Source organism: Camelus bactrianus, chromosome 16 (assembly GCF_048773025.1).
Source record: "Camelus bactrianus isolate YW-2024 breed Bactrian camel chromosome 16, ASM4877302v1, whole genome shotgun sequence".
NCBI lineage: Eukaryota > Metazoa > Chordata > Mammalia > Artiodactyla > Camelidae > Camelus > Camelus bactrianus.
Window position 1 is genome coordinate 40,219,705 of NC_133554.1, and position 13,678 is coordinate 40,233,382.

At 52.3% G+C, this 13,678-nt stretch overlaps 1 protein-coding gene and 1 long non-coding RNA gene across 4 annotated transcripts in view; one reads left to right on the forward strand and one right to left on the reverse strand.

Annotated features, from left to right (window-relative positions):
• Window positions 1-13,678, forward strand: part of ABR (ABR activator of RhoGEF and GTPase) — a 172,874-nt gene that overhangs the window by 27,023 nt on the left and 132,173 nt on the right. The window lies entirely within an intron of this gene.
• LOC105071534 (uncharacterized) lies at window positions 3,126-13,596 on the reverse strand. 2 transcript variants are annotated; one of them, XR_835536.3, is made up of 4 exons: window positions 13,367-13,596; window positions 12,422-12,555; window positions 10,300-10,450; window positions 3,126-8,454 (listed from the first exon to the last, which is right to left on the reverse strand). It is a non-coding gene; the product is annotated as an uncharacterized LOC105071534 (long non-coding RNA). The 2 variants fall into 2 exon arrangements; XR_012499566.1 differs by having other exon boundaries at window positions 10,300-12,555.

Here is a 13,678-nt window from a genome sequence, read left to right on the forward strand (position 1 = left end):
TTATGCCTTATCCGCAGCCATGCCCAGCAGATAGGGTGTCCTGCGAAGCATGCCCTCAGCCCTATTGTTGGGGTGTGGGGGTGAATTCATCAGGATGTTGCCTCCTTTCACCTGCTGTGGGGGCCAGCATTGCTGCCTTAGAGGGAGTGTCACTGACTTCATCTTGGCAGCGTGGGGGCTTCTAGAATCAGAAGTGCTTCTGAAGTCTGTGGCCACTTGGGAGGCTTTGTTGGAAGCAGAAGGCCATCTCTCTCCACTCCCTCTCCCAGAGCTTCCCAGTCAGTGCACCTGGAATGGGTGGAAGGTGTGGGGAAATACGAAGGTCTCAGCCTCAGGGTGTCTGGGCAAGTCGCGGGGCAGGGGCATGACCCACCCCTGCCGGAGACTGGCAGCTCTTTCCGCTTGCCCCAGTGTGCTGGGCGAACACTGGCATGTCCTGCATGTGCCCCCGTGGGAAGAATTTGGGAAGCACGTCTCTGTCCTGCCCTCCTGAGATTGGAACAGCAAACCCCGCCCTCCACTCACTGTGTCCCTGTCGGGGGTTAGGGTTTGGGCCGTCAACTCACACCTAACTTTCTCTTTACAGTTCTCCCTGCTCCTCCTCAGTTTCCTTTGCTGAAGGGCTGATGTTTCTCACACAGCCTTCCCGAGGCAGGTGGGAAACCCCAGCCAACCCCAAGGCTCCCTTCTAATCTTGAAGCTGTCGACCAGCCCCAGAGGAAGGAAGAGGCCGGAGGCCCATCATGAGCCGTTCTCAGCTTCCTAGTGAGGACTCAGCAGATGAGACTTTATCTCCGGAGTCCCTGGGTGGCGCTGACGAGCAGGTGCTGTCCCTCCCTCCCTCCAGGAACCAGATCTCTCACTTGCACTGTGAACAAACTTGGATGGTGAACTAGACTTTCCACACTGGGGACCATCTTTGTGTTTGGGGCCAAGGAGGCCCTGAGCAGAGTGAGGTCAGAGCTTATCGAGGTAGCACTTGCCCTGCTGGACGTAGCAGGACAGGGGGAGAGAGTGAAGGCTGGACCCGCCGAGGATCAGTGGCTGGGAAACTCCTGGGCACAGTCTGGAGGCTGCTTTATGACTAGGTGACGACCCACCTTGTATACACACCAAGAAGGGCTGAAAAATGCTAACGGGTGGTGCGTTCACAGATCACATTTTACTCTTTTATTGTCTAAATTTTTAAATATTACTTTCACAACAGGAAAAACAAATTGAATAAACTTGCAGTTAAAAGACAAAAACCCAACAGCCTATATGCTTCACACCTTCCGTGAGGTCTCTGATGACATATGAAATGCATACAAATGAGCAAATGACAGGGTGTTAATTGCAGCGTGGCTTCTGAGCCAACGGCTTGGGTGTTTTCACAGCAGGACCTCCTCTGGGTTCACGTTTCCCCATTCTTCCCTGCCTCCTGCAGAGTCGGGGGAGAACTTGTTTTCCCAAAGTATCTGCAACCCTGACCACACCTTCACCAGCTCCCTTGGAAGAATGAGGGTCCGCACGTGGGAGACAGTGCCTTGTCCTTGGAACCAGGCACCTTTGCCGGCAGGGTCAGGCAGGCCAGGATGAAAGTCAGCTGCTTGTTGGTGGCTCGGGCCGTGTTCTCAACAAGACAGAACCTCTCCCTTTTTGGTCCTAAAAGCCACATTAGGAATCAGCAGAAGTGAGGCCTTGGGTGGGTGTGCCCACGGGCACTGGAGTTGGGGTTCGTGGTCTTTGTGGGAAGTCAAGGCTCCTTGTGAGCCTGGAAGGAAATGTGGCTTGCTTGTGTGTGCAGCTCCATGTGTGGCCCTGGGAAGCTTCTCTGTGTCTGCTTCCTCATCTGTGATTAGTTGTGGTAGGAGGCAAATAGGGTCTCTTTTTACAAAAGCAGCCCTCTTACTTCCAGAAAAAACCAGCCCAGCCTCCCTAAGGACCCCCAAAGAACTAACTCTCTGTGTGGAGGTCCTCACTGGCAGGGGCAGCAGCCTCTAAGGCTCTGCCCTAACAGCCAGTCACCAGCATTTACCCCAGGAGCAGGAGTCTGAGGGGGCAGAGCAGGCCTGCAGCCAGGTCCAGCTGGTACTAAGAGGAGGCTCCATGTCCTTCCTGGCCTGTACAGAGTGGTTGCTGCTGTCTTCTGCTTCAGGCTGCCTGACAGACAGCCCCTGTGCGGGGGCCACCTGGAAAAGAGACTGCTGTCTGGGGAAACTGAAAACCAAGTCAAGATCTGATTTGGGGCTGTGCTGTCTCCTCCTGGGTGGGGCAGGGCTCCCAGGCTCCCCAGGATGCTGGCTGTAGGGAGTCATCACCCAAGGCTCTGGGTCTAGAAAGGGGGCTCTTCCCAGCACCCTTCCTCCCTCTTCTGGGGACCTGTGGCCACCCTCATGTAATGAGCATGTGGCTTCCTAGAGGAAAGAAACTTGCATAATCAGATAGAAATAGGAACCTGGAAAATAACTCAGTGGGGCATGTAAGCGATTGGGCAATGAGCTGTCTAAAAGACTTTGGGCCATGAGAGGAGGGTCAGGATGAGGAACCACGTGTCATCCAAGTCATGGCTAAGCTGTAAGGAAGTCTCTAGAGCTTGAGACTTTGGAGGGAGCAGGAGGCAGAGGGACAGCGTCTTCCTGTCTGTCACCTGTCAGACTGGACATTGGGCACAGGGCTTACCCTGGAAGGGATGGGCAGGGACAGATGTTTGAAGTCATTCCACAGGAAGCTGAGGCGGCCGCGGTTCCCAGTGCCCAGACCCCACCCTCTCCACCCAGAGCAGGAGATCAGGCCCTGTTTCCCGGAGGCTCTGGAGTAGGAATGATTCTAAGTACCCCTTATTATTCTCAGCTGAGCCTGCGCCAGCTCAGGCTGGGGGCTGCCTATGTGAGAGAGATGCCGCCAGGATTAGCTAACCCCTGCAGCACTGAAACGTGTTTCTGTCCAGGTGGCACTGCAGGGGAACTGGAATTCCTCAGAGCCTTTGACCTTAGAGGTTCTGTGGGAAGATTTCGTAGAAGTGCAGGGTCCTTTCTTAGGAAAGTGAATCTCTTATTCCTCACCATGTGGTGTTATCTTCCCCCAGGGGCTCTAGCTCTGTTCAGAGAAGAGAATTTTCTAGAAAGTGCTGAGTGTACTGGTCTTCTTCTTTGGGGCCAGGGCAATGGAGCCATGAAAATGTGGGTAAGGCAGGATGTAGAGCTGATAATCCAGTTTTCTCCTGAATCCCCCTGAGAGGTTAGCGAGGGGATAGTTTTCCTTAAAACGCTCCTTAGAATACTTGGCTGAACCTGAGCCAGGCAGGGCGGGAGGCTGCTTTTGTGGGAGACACACCCCAGAAACAAAATAACTCCTATTGCATTGAGAAACACCCTGGGGACCCCCAGGTGCAGGCCTCATGCCCAAGGAGTAGTCGAAAGATCCAAGAGCTTGTCAGACTTCAGTTGAGGAGAAGGAGGGTGGAAATGCACCTTTGTGTCTTCTTTGCCCTGCTGCTTCCCCTGGAGAGCAGCTTTAAGAGTTCTGCTGATAAATTCATGTCAGTGTCAGGTGCCAAAGCTGCCTGATATGCCTGGAAACTCGACTCCCTCGCCAGTGAAGAATCTTGTGATGTCAAAGGCTAGAATGCCTTCTGCAGCGTCAGGACTGGTGGACACGTGCTGGGTGTCCTGGTCAGCTCAGGCTGCTATAACAAAATACCATAGACTTAGTGGCTTGAAGAACAGATATTTATTTCTCACAGTTCTGGAGGCTGGGAAGTCCACGATCAAGGTGCCAGCGTGGTTGAGTTCTTGTTGAGGGCTCTCTTCCTGGCTTGCGGGCAGCTGCCTTCTTGCTGTGTGTCCACATGGCAGGGAAAGAGTTCTGGTCTCTTTCTTCTTATAAGGACACCAATTGCATCATGGAGACTCTACCCCCATGACCTCATTCAAATCTTATTACCTCCCAAAGGCCTCTCACATGAAGGATTAGGGCTTCAACCTATGAATTTCGGGGGGACATAAACAGTCAGCCCATAAAAGCAGTTGAGAGTTTGGGCTCTGGACTCAGACTCAGATCTGAGTGAGATCTTGGCTCTGCCACTTACTAGAGGTGTGACTTTGAGTCTCTTCTGTAAAGTGGGGATAAGTATTGTGTCGTGTATCAAAGGTTAGAGTGACATAAAATCAAAGAGTAGAGTGGTGGGGAGCAGGGGCTGGAGGGTGGTGGAAATTGGGAGGTGCTGGTCCAAGGATACAAACTTTCAGTTATTAGATGAATGAGTTCTGGGAATCTAATGTACAGTTCGGTGACTCTAGTTAACAACACTGTATTGAATACTTTGAATTTTTTCAGAGAGTAGATCTTGTATTCTCACTGCAAAAAAAAAAAGTAACCCTGTGAGATAACATATATGTTAACTAAACTTATTGTCGTAATCATACCACAACACATACTTATATCAGATCATGACATTGTACACCTTAAACTTACACTTAACTTACACTTAAACTTGTCAGTTATATCTCAATAAGGCTGGAAAGAAAAAAGTCAGAGTGAAAGTAACATGCCCAACACGGTATCAAGAATGTAAATACTAGTGAAGCCAGGGATGTGTTGACTGAAGGGCTTTCGGGAAGTGATGTCTCTGCCCACAAACTCACAGGGAGTGGAGGTGGTCCTGAACCTTTGTGAGTGTCACAGAGGGGAGGCGGTTTCCCAGAAAGCCTTCTTTATAAAGACGAGCCTAAGAAAGCTGCAGATCCCGCTGGGTCCCTGATTCGTGCTGAGGTCACACGTTGTACTAGCACCAGTCTGTACCCTCCCCCAGTTCCCAAAAGAGCCTTCTCCCAGTCATCCACCTAGTTCCCCACCTCACCCCCTTTTTGCCTCTGTCATTGCTCATGCTTTCCTTCCCCCTAGAATGCCCTGGCCCCGCACCCGCCGTTTTTGCCAGTGACTGTGAGGTCTCCTTCCAGCCCTTGGTTCAAATGGCACTTCCTCCAGGAAGAGTTTAGTCATCAACTTAATTCCAAGTGGTGACGTCCTCCGCCACCCCTGCTTCATAACATACTGTCCAGACCACTCTCTGGACCCACCAGGTGCTGCCTTGCCTCTTGGCAAATCCACTATCATAAACCTCCTGGGCAAAGGAACCCAGCCTTACACAGGGATCAGGGAATATTCTGTGAGGTGATGAACTTTTCCAGGCCTCAGAACCCATAGAACTTCCTGAAATCTTGAGCAGCTGAGGGATGGGAAAGAAGAAAGCTTTTCCTTTCCCTGATCAGCTAGTTCCTGGTCATCTCTCAAGGAATCATAGGCAGGATAGTCTTTTTCCCTGCATGTCGTGGTGAGGAAACAAAGGCCCAGAGAGGGAAAGGGAGGTCCTCAAGGTCACACAGCAGGTTAGAGCCAGAGCCAGGACCTGGATTCAGGGTGTGCTCTGTTTAGTGCTCTTTCCCTTCTGTTGGGGAGAGAGTGTTGAGGGGCAAAGACATGGATTCTGGGCAGTTGGGCGTTCCTGTGATAATTCATTGATTTAATATGTGCAGTTCTTAGATCAGTCCCGGCACGGTAAGCACAATGTAAGTGCTCGTTGCTGACACCTTTATTACTATTCCCCTGCCCTTACTGACAACCACTTCCCCCTCCCACCAGGTTCTTCAAGTACCTGGAGAATATGCCTGAACATCCTTATTAAGCAGCAGATGAGAAGTTGGTGGGTAGCTTAGAGGACTGACCATCTGGATTACTGACCCTAGTGGCCTACAGTGATTTTTGGACCATCACAGACCCAAGGCCCAACAAATCAGACATTGATGAATAGTTGAGTATTTTGTCTCTTTGTTTTGGTGAAGAGAAAATGAAAAGGAGCCTTCTTCCCATTTTGCAGGTGCCCAGCAGATCGGTGGGTCTGACATAGTGCCCTCTAGGGCTCCCAGGCCTGCCCAGTGGTCACCGTGGCTCAGTGCAAGCCACAGCCACGGAGGGTCTGCCCAAGCCCTGTCCATCTGCCTGTCTGTCCATCTCTCAGGCAGCCTGCGGAACCTCTCAGGCTAGGTTCTTGGAAGGTGAGGGTGCCCAGAATCAGTTCCCATCACCCTTCTCCCATCCGTGAGCTGAAAGCAAGCTTTCCCATCTGTGTGGTTGGAGAGGCATCAAAGTTATCAGTGGGAGCCAGTAAGTGTCAGCTTCAGCCTACAGCCTCCCAGGACAGGGTTGTTCAGTGTCGCTACAGACAACCAGCATCTTCTCTCTCAGACTCCCAGTGTCCGCACCCTAGCAGACGACAGGAGACAGGACAGGCATGCACTCACAGACTGCTTTTTCCCAGAGGAGAGCTACATTTGCCTCCTTCCTCTAAAAACAAATTTAATTGTGAATTTGGGACAGGCCCAGGAGAAGGTCTCTGAGAATGGAGACCAATGTTCCCTGAGTGGACTGAGCCATTTCTCCGTGTCTGTTCCATTTCCATGTTGGAGTCTGATTGGGTGAAAAGAGTGCAGCATCGATGCCGGCTGCTTAGCTAGGGACCCCTGGGCATTGGGGAGTTTCCACTTGGGATTTCATGTGAGCAGGTAGGGAATTAATTGGAACAGCAATTCTCCTGCCCCAAATCTGATTCTAGGATCCTGTTGTTTTTCTGAGTCTTTCTGGAGAGTGTGACCATTCTCCACATGACATTCCAACCAGCCCGGACAGTTCTTTCCCAGTTGGTGGAGCTGGGTTGGCTGAAGCTTCTGTTCTCCCTCGTTCCAGGCTTTTTGTGACCACGAGCATATTCGGTCATCCATTCATTCATTTTCTCATTGAAACCACTATTTCAAGGTGCCAGGGTTACAGTGGTGAACAAGAGAGATGTGGTCCATACCTTCTTGGAGCTCCCGGTCTAGCAGAAGAGATAGGCATAAGAGCACTGACTAATCTGAAATGCAGACCTCCCTCTCGGTGGTTAGGGAAAGCTTCCTAGCAGAAGTGATATCTAAGTTAAGACTAGAGGGAAGGGTAGGAGATATCTGGGCAGAGTTGGGTAGAGCATTTTAGCCAGAGGTACCATCCTGTACAAAAGTTCTGAAAAAGCAAGAGAAAGCAAGGAGGGGAATGTGCCAGATGAAGCTGAAAGGAAGTGAGGAGTGAGGCCACAGGGCCTTGGGGCCCCCCAGAAGGATGTGGGTCTTTATTCCAACAGCAGTAGGAAGTGTTCTCTGTGTGTGATGTGTGTGATGCTGGGAAACTTTTTCCTCCAACTGATCATTCTAGCTATGATGTCAGCCTTGTGAGCCTGCAACTTCTCAAGCCAGCAGACCCAGCTCAAATGTGACAACTGTGTGGTGTCCACTGACCACAGCAGATGGCGTTTCATCTTTTTCCACTCTCCCTTCATCAACATCTGTGTGTTGATTTTTCAGCCACTGGCACCAGACTGTGTTTGTGAGACTGAGCCAGGGGCACTGGCTTGTGAAGGTCCTGGGCCAGACCACTCCCCCTCTCCACCTCTAAGGTTATAAAGGTGAGATTTAGGGGGGACACCAAAGGCAGAATGGTGGGGAAAAGAAGAACAGGAGGGTATAAGCTTGCTAAGGAGCCAGTCTCTGTTCCTCCTAACCAAGTAGGGTTGGCATTTGGGGACAGACATTCTTTGGGACAGTTCTGCATATCGCAGGACAGTTTAACATCTCTGGCTTTAAAATGTTCCTACACATTTTCAAATCCTCCCTTGTGGGGCAATACCAACTACCCCTCCCCTAACTGAGAACCACTGTTCCAGTGTCTGTGGGGACAGGATATGCACAGCTTCGCTTTGTGTTCTGCACACGGCCAGCAGGAAGACTGGGTAAATTACCCTCTGCCCTTCTCAGAATATCTTAGGGAAGCTTTTGTCCAATGGGATGGTTTATTCTTCCCAGGCCACTCTTGGGGGCTCCTGCTGTCTCCTGACGCTAAATGGAGTTCCTCCTGACTTCCCTAGCCCCATTGCTCATGATGGTAACCCAACAGCCCTGTGCACAATCCAGTGGGAAAAGCTGAGATTTTAATGCAGACATTTCCAGGCCTCTTGGCTAGACTATGTCCAGGGTGGCGGGATCGCCTCTGGTGGCTGAGGTGCTGCTCTGTTGGACCGCCAGATGGCGCTCGGGAGCCCCCGTTGTCTGCCGCAGGACCACTGGTGGCAGGAATGACTGCAGAGGGAACTTGTCTTAAAGAGGCCTCGTCCTTAAAGAGACACGACCACACACCGCAAACCTGAATGGTAACCCCACAGCAGCGAGACTCCACTGATAACAAGCACCACTGGCCAGGCTCTGATGCTCCTTTATCCTCGGCTTCTTGAATGCTGAGCCGCCACCTCTGGGAGCCGGTCTCCTTGACAGCCTGTCTTCAGCCCCTGTGGCCACTCCTGGGCCTGACAGGGATGGGGCCAGCCTGGCGGGTGGCGTCAGAGCTCCTGGCAGAGCAGCAAGGGGCTGGGAGTCATCTGCAGAACTCTGGCTGAGAGAGCAAGAAGCACAGACAGCTTCAGGGGAATGGTGACTGTGGGAGGGCAGAGGGCCAGCGCCTGAGCTCTGACCCCCCGCTGGACATGCCCCTGCCTCACTCGGAGCTGATAAGGTTGGAGCTATTGAACTTTGTCTCTAGGTTTTTGGGACTTGGAGTATCCTTCCGTCTCTTCTGCTGGCCTCTTTCTAAAGGCTGATGGGGATGCTGGGGTAAGTAAATTAGGAAGGGGACTGCAGACCCTACTCCTGAGCCCTCTGATTCACTCCCTAGGAAACCTCTCATGTTCACCGCTGGGTGGTACAAATCTGAGCCATGTCGGGTGAGGGCCACTTTAGCTGGGGCTTGGTCTAAGACTCTCCTGAAACCGCAGCTTGCTGAGTATAGTCTAAGGCAGGTATTCTTCCCGGGATGCTGGACTCACTGTGGCCCTGGCCTTGGAACTGGAGCTTCATTCAGCACAGCCCCTGAAAAATGTGTAGGGACGTGTTGGGAGCGTCACAGCTACAGGGACCTGGGTATCACCGTGCTTTTCCTGGCCATGGTGCCGAGGGAGGCAACAAGGAGGTGAATGTAGTTCTCTGGTTTCTATCTTGCCCTGACTCTTACATCTTCCCCATGACTCAAGCTGACACAGAACTTTGGAAAAGAAATGAATAGTGGGGAGGGCTTTCAGGAAGTCTGTGCTGCCTGTAGATCTCACCGTCTGCTGGAAAATTGAGGAAGCTGAGAAGAGACAGGGAGGAAGAGAACAAAGGACAGAACTGTTAAGCCAAACCTTCCCACTCAGAGGTGCCCAGGAGAGGCCTGAGTAATTTTCTTCTTTCCAGGCCTGAGGGGTGAGGGTGAATCTTAGAACAGTAAATGCTGCTTTACTGTCCCAAGGTATCAGTTACAGCAGTAAATGAAATGAAGCAAAGAGCTGGAAACAAGCCATCCCAGGGTCTGCTAGGAAGCAAAGTTTATAGTCTGCCAGGGCAGATAGAAAGCCCAGAGGTCACCTACCTGATCCACTTGGGTGCCCACCTACAGATGTGAAAACTGAGGCTGGAAAAGCTGAAGACTGGCCCAAGGCGTAGAAGCAGTGAGTTTTGGCGGGGACTGGAGTTCAGGGAATTGTCATTGGACTGATTGCATCTAGCTTGTCTCCAGAGTCATCTGCCCTGTTGTAGTAGATGTGATTTTCTTTGGGAACCAGTTCTCTTTTTGCTTAATCATTGGTGGCTCTGGGGAGTTCTGGAATTACATTCCTCCTGTAGCTCCAATTTCTTCCTCCCTGAGTCTAGCTTCATTCTGTTTACTCGTTTATTCACTCACTACAGCCAGTACGGAGCTTACACGCGTGGCCTCGGGATTCAGGATCTCAGCTCATTTCCAGGCCCCACCACCTGCTACGTGGCCAGTAGCATAGCCCTCCTGCTTCTGTGTAATGGAGACAATAGCAGTATCTACCTTGCTGGCTCATTGTGAGAATTAAGGGGTATGGTCCATGTGGAGCACATAGAGCAGTGCCTGGCACTTAAGGAGCACTCAATCAGAGTTAGCTGTCATTAGTTTTATTTATTCAACATGTATTATTGAATGCCAATCTATTGGGCTTCTGGCAGAAAGCTGATCTGGGGGCAGAGTGTGGTTATGGCTGCCATGGAGGTCTACCTGAGCCTCATTTATCCACTGGGCTGAGTGCAGTGAAAAAAAACGCAGTCCCAGCTTTTAAAGAGCTGATCTACTAGGAAGAGTATAAAGGGTTTTTTGGCTATCAGTTTTTCTGTTTTTCTTTTTTAATTTGAACATGGAATCCTACCTGCACCACCACCCCCAATGCCCCAGCACCTGTACCTCCAGCCTGTGCACACTGGTGGTCCCTGCTGGCTTCAGAGTGGGGAGAGGTGAATGGAACGGAGATCTTTTTCACCAGAAGTGATCCATCGGTGATCAAGGAAGCCGGGAGTCCCAGGGCCTTCCTGCTGTGCACAGGGGAGCGGGGCTGCTAATAGTGAGGAGGGAAGAAAAGTGGAAATACACAGATTTGGTTCTAAGCATGGTCACCCTTTTTCCATCCTGGCCAAGGAGCTGGTAGAAGCGAGCTGGTTGTCAGAGAGGCAGTGAGCAGCACAGCCCTGGGAATTAAGGGCAAGGCCGCAGATCTTCAGAAAGGGATCTATCTGCTTCCTGCTCGTCCCCTCCTCATCAGCCCAGTGCTCCTGGCAACTCACCCTTAAATCCCCCTTAAATCCAGTGGTGAGGCAGGACCAGGCTGGTCGCCACGGGAGGAGGGGAGGGGAGGAAGGGAGCCCAGGACAGCCTGAGCGCACAGGCCAGCAGGAGGGCTGGGGAAGGTGGAGAACATTCACACATTCACCTGGAGGACAGGACAGTGAACAGTTAGTGCAGGCTTGGAGGGCAAGGTGTGATGGGTGCTGACTCAGTGCCTCAGGTGCACAGGCAGGTCTGCACTCAGCTGAATCAGGGCGGCCTGTCCATGGGAATGTCCCCCTGCTGGTCTGACAGATGGGGGTTGCTGGCAGAGCACTTCACCTTGGACACAATGTAGATGAGAATGACTCTTTAACCCCTTCCCTCCTAGCATGTGGTATTGGGACTCCCCAACCTCCTCTCCACTCTCAGTGCCAGGAATCTGGAGGCTTCTGCTCTGGTCTCATATCACCCTGGTGCTTCCACACCCTTGTGTCCATAGCCAAGGTTAGAGTCAAGCCATGGGGTGGTATGTCCACTGGAAGTCATCCCATCTAGGCATCAAGGCATCTTGAAGTAACTGCCCTTTCCTGGGATACATATGTGTGAGACAGTTGTTTGGAGATGGAAGAGGGCTGGGAAGAGTTTCCTAGAAGGTGGTCTCCAACCTATGGACCAGCAAAGATTTCCATGGACCTTTGCCACCCTGCCTTCAACCCTGACAGTGGAGACAGCATGCCTGGCATTTAAGAGCATGAGTAGACTGCTAGGGTTCAAGTCCTAGCCCTCCACTTACTGTCTGGACAGGTTACTTAGCTGCTCAGTGCCTTGGTTTGCTCATCTGGAAAATGGAAGGAACTGAGATAATAGTAAGGCTATCGTGTTAACAAAGCACTAAGATCCAAGCCAGGTCCACTGTGGGCATTCTCTGCTCATTATTAGAAGTGTTCCTTCTTACTTGCCTCCAAGATCCCTCTCCCTTCTCCCCTATATTGTGTTCCAGACTGGGAGGTCTGGGAGAGGATTGGACAGAAGGTAGAAAAAAGCAAACTATGGCAATGCTAAGGAGAGCAACTGTAACATTTTAGCTTGAAAAATGCTGAAAATAGCTTGTTCAAGCCTTTGTAGATAAAAATGTAAAATGTATGCAAATGTATGTGACTCACGCAGAAACATACATCCATGGCCTCCTCACAGTCAGTGCCCAGATGTAGCCATCAGGACAATCCCCGCAGTGTGCAGAGAGGGCCCAAGCCGCCTTGGTAGTGGTGCTGGCTGTTGGGGAGGGGGCAGTGCTGCTGCTTCCCTGGGCTGGGCTCCTGCCTGCACCTTTCTTCTGGGTTCTGTGCCTTTACCGAGGGTTCCACGTGGGAGGAAGAGAAGCCCTGGGCCCCTCTCTGCTCTTCCATCTCACCGTCCTCCCTCTGGTTCTTCCAAGAGCCCATTTGCTTCCTCTCCCATCCTGGCTCTATTTCGGGAGCATCTCATTGGAGATGCACGCCCCCCTCTCTGCCAAGCTCCAGGTGCCTGCTTGCTTGGTCCTCCCAGTCTTCTGTGCAAGTCAGAGATGGTGGGAGGGTGACAGCTGAGCAAGGAGATCCACAAGAGCCAGAGCAGGAGGGCTGGGGTGGGGGAGAGCCAAGTGGATGCAGGGAGGGGCCACTGTCACCTTGAGGTTGAAAAGCACCCACTGCAGACACCTGTGGAGGTTTTTCACACCCCAGAACATCTTCCCCTGCAACTCTCAGGGGCTCACCCGACCTACTGTGAGCCAGTGGCCACCATTTCCCCGTGGGCAGCTCTGGAGGCCTCCACCTCAGTAGTTCCAGGGCTGGGTGTAGTCTCCTTTCAGCATCATGGGCGACGGTCTGCTTCTCCTCTTAAGAACTGGATCTGAAACTAGATATAATATTGTGACAACTATACTTTTATTTTTTAAAAAAATGTTAAGAGCTAGATCTGTGGTTGTTTAGAATGATGAGGACCCCCCCCTGCTCCCACCCCCGCAAATGTTCCAAGGATGCTGAAAACACTGCCCCTATAAAGGTCAGGGTGAGCTTCACCCTGCAGGCCTCTCCCTAGAGCTGTGTCCTAGGAAGTGTTTGCCCTGAGCTGCTTGGGGGATGGGAGGTGGGGAGGGTCTGCTCCTTTATCAGAAACCTCACCCTACCTGAGGCAAAAGCGGCCCAGTGCAGAGTTCCCTTGTGGGCCCTTTGTCTCCCTTCCTTTGGGTTCAGGAGAGGAGCTTTAATCCTACAGCCCAGGACCACCCTAGCCTGACCCTCCCTCCCCTCCAGTCCCTTCTCCAGAGTCCCTTAGCTCAAGGAGGCCAAAAGGACCAAATCTGCAGCAAAGTTGCTTTGGGCCCCTTAGAACCAGCACCCAGGGGACAGGCATAAAGCTCCTGCGCCCCAACCTCTTCACTGCTTTGGTGGGGGAGGGTCTTAGAAGGAATTTTGTCTCTAGAGCTCTGTTCTCAGAGGCTTCTTGACCCCAGACTACCCTCAACTTGTAAGTGATTAGGTATACATGGTATCCCTCCACACGTGAGCTGCGGCTGGGATCCCCAGAGAAGGCTCTTGGAGGGACCCCAGCCGAGACCCGTTTGTCCCCCGGCATCCAGCCATTCCCCAGCCGCCGCCCTCTGGTGTGTAGGACAGGAAAAGCCCGGCTTTTAGGTCAAGGGTGTGTAAGTAGAAGAGGCACTCACTGTTAAGGTTTGGAAGGAAGGAGTCCTAGGGCAGCCAAGGCTTCCCGCGGGCGGGCAGGACCTTAACCCCATCAGTGCCGCTCCCCAGCCTTGCCGAGGGGAGGGGCCTGGCAGCCGCACCGGCCCCTGAAACTGCGCTTAGAGATCCTGGGGTGGCAGGTGATGTCACCCCTGCGGGCCCATAGGTCTCCCCGCGGCACCTAGTCTGCGGGTTACCAGAATTCGGCCGGTCCCAGACAGGAGGAAAAGGAGCCTGCGCCGCAGGCGGGAGACCCCAATCGACCACTCCTCCGTCACGGGCAGGAGCCCCTC